Consider the following 2,942-nt stretch of genomic DNA (forward strand, 5'->3'; position numbering starts at 1 on the left):
GCATTTTTGTCAAAGCATTTTTATGGAAATTAAATATTTTATTAATATAATATTATAGATTTCTTAATAAATCATGTTTTAAGACACAAATTTTTAACATTTTGCAAAATTTTATTGTTATTGTTATATTGGACAAAACGCAGTTTTACATCACTTACTTATATCACATAAAATATACTTCTATGGTGCTGACTTTTTCAAAGAGACAGTATTGCTTCAACGGAAAAAGTTAAAACTACAAGGATGTTTAAATTGTGAAGGAGTTGCCGGTTTTTTGTAGGTTATAAGATTTTTATTATGAGTATTTAGCCTGTATAATGGTTTTGAAACATTTAATAGTGACCTATATAATACCTAATACCAATTATTATATCATATTAATTTATACTAAAAAACAAAGCTTACCTAAGAATAAAGACTATGTACAATAGATTAGATAGTTTATTAGTAGTAATATACAAACAAGTACTTTTACAAGTCAAATAAAATATGTAGTATGTTGCCCAATATTTTTCGAAAATCATGTTATTATTTCTTAAGTATTTTAATAATGACTTGAGATCTAATTCAATTTCTTTGGCGCAAATTTGTTTGTTGCAATCTTCGAATTTTAATTTTTTTTATTTTTTTTTCTATAATTTGGTGACAAGTGATTTAGCTTTTAAAACAGTGAAATCATCAGTGCTTCCTCAGGATATCATTTTGATTTTACCCTAGAATAATATACATAAAAATATAGTATTACCAAAATTAAAAAAATGTATTATGATAATCCAATTGATCAATAAAATGTATGTTATTATAAAGAATCTTTGTAATATCATACATTTAATTAATATTAAATATTTTAATATTAAACAAATATAACACAATAAAATACTATATCACTTTTAAATAAGATATATAGAATAGGATAATACATGGCAAAAAACTAATAGTCTATTTTGAGTGTATTTTTACCTTTTCCTTGTCAGAGTCAGGGAATGTGTACCAGTTAAACAAAAACGGCTTTGATGAGAAATAGTAATTGTTGACCTAGACCCCACGATTACTGTAGAACTATTAATCTCAGATGCAGTTATTGTTGATGATGAATGATCAGATCTGTAATTATACAAAATTTGGTGTATCAAAAATATTAATCTATTTTAATTATCCATACTTATCTATATTAGCTTCACTGTTTGTACTATATACCATTTTGGAAGCTAAAGAAGTTTTTGCACTCTTCAGGAAAGCTGCCTCTGCAGCTTTGAAGGATAAATCACTTGGTAAATTAACTGAATTATCCGCTGCTGTGTTTTTAACCAGTGCATCAGAAATCCTAGTAAAAAAATAGTTTTACACACTTACCTAATTTAATTAGTATTAGTTATAAATAAAGCTTATATGAGTAACACTAATCCTTTTTGTGATGATTTTTTTATACTAGGAAAATATATTTAAAAAAAATTATCTTTGAGGTAGAGCTGATTTGTTTTATAGCCTGGCTATTGATAATATTATCTTCCTTATATAAGAAATTACTTCTAAGGATGTGATCTGAACAAACAAATATGTTCTGTTTAATTGTGTTGATTTCCATTAATGAAATCCATTGTTCCCTTTGGGCATATATTAGGCAGTCTATAATAAGTATTTGATATTTAATCAAAAAGCAAAAAAAGTTACAGTTATGAATTAATATGTGGTGCCAATTACTATATATATTATTGTAAGTTGCAATATGGTAAAACAAAAAAAAATCATCGACCAAATTTTAGGGAAAGACAAAATTAACTTTATACATAGATATCAATATCTAAATAAATTTCAAAATTCTTTAAAGGCAATAAAAAATTAGTAATTTCATCTATCTACCTAATGTCTATATTAAAAAAACATAACTATACATAGATAGGTACATGAGTATTAGGTTTGCCTTCTTTCTGCCAAAACAACAAAAAAAAACATAAAATCCTGCAATAAAACCAGGGACAAAATTCTAGTTTTATATTTTTTATAGCCTATTGATAGATGAATATGTTCAAAAAAATATTTAGATTTAAAAATATAAATATTTTGGTATTTTACGCACATTTTCACATTCAAGTTTTTATTAGGTTTATATCTATAAGATCCCCTATTCTACGTTTATGATGATGGTTACCCTATGATGTGATGTTATGAAAGTATCGGTACTTACTTGTGAAAAGATCGGCTTGAATCACCTTTTTATCATGATGCGGCACAAACGACACAAGTTTTTCCCATCCTAGCAATTTAAAAAAACACTAAAATGTGGCCTTTTTCCTCTTGAAACCGAAAATACACGAATCCCGAAAAAAACAAAAGCCGTTTGACAGATGACAGTACGCGTATGGCTCAGGCGCTTAAGCTCCGGTGTTGTCGCTTCAAATTTTTTAGAAGCAGTTTTATGGATAAGAATGTTAATAATTTTGTTTTTTTTTTTTGCTTAAGGATATTATATTTATTCTTAAAATAGGTTAATTGTAGTATTTATACTTTTTATTTTAAATTTTCTTATAAAATACAACACAAATAAATTAAATTAATGTTATAATGGTTGTTAAAATATAGCTAAAAATTTCCTCCGTTGGAAATTTGCGTCGACTTGACAACAGAGAATCGGCAAATATGTTTGTAAACAAAACACCCCTCTTGCCCCTGTGCACATGTTGGACTCAAACAAAGTTGTTGTTTACTAATTCTAGCCTTTCAATGTTCTAAGGTATTTATAGTGTTTTTATTTTCGCTAAAAAACATACTGCCTGTGCTGGATTTGTAATTTTGACTAAGACATGATTTAATTTTTGAATTGTGCCTCTATCTGAACTATCAAGTGAAACTATTTTAGTTATTCTCGAAAAATATTCAGAAATATGCTTGACAGCCTGAAGATGATTTTTTTGAAATTATTTTTCTCAATTGACTCTTTTAAA

At 26.4% G+C, this 2,942-nt stretch overlaps 1 long non-coding RNA gene across 1 annotated transcript; it reads right to left on the reverse strand.

The window, feature by feature from the left end:
- Positions 1-998: 998 nt before the first annotated feature.
- On the reverse strand, positions 999-2,291 carry LOC126734726 (uncharacterized). Its single transcript, XR_007660156.1, has 3 exons — positions 2,186-2,291; positions 1,163-1,324; positions 999-1,104 (listed from the first exon to the last, which is right to left on the reverse strand). It is a non-coding gene; the product is annotated as an uncharacterized LOC126734726 (long non-coding RNA).
- Positions 2,292-2,942: the final 651 nt, after the last annotated feature.

This window comes from Anthonomus grandis, chromosome 3, assembly GCF_022605725.1.
Source record: "Anthonomus grandis grandis chromosome 3, icAntGran1.3, whole genome shotgun sequence".
Lineage (NCBI taxonomy): Eukaryota > Metazoa > Arthropoda > Insecta > Coleoptera > Curculionidae > Anthonomus > Anthonomus grandis.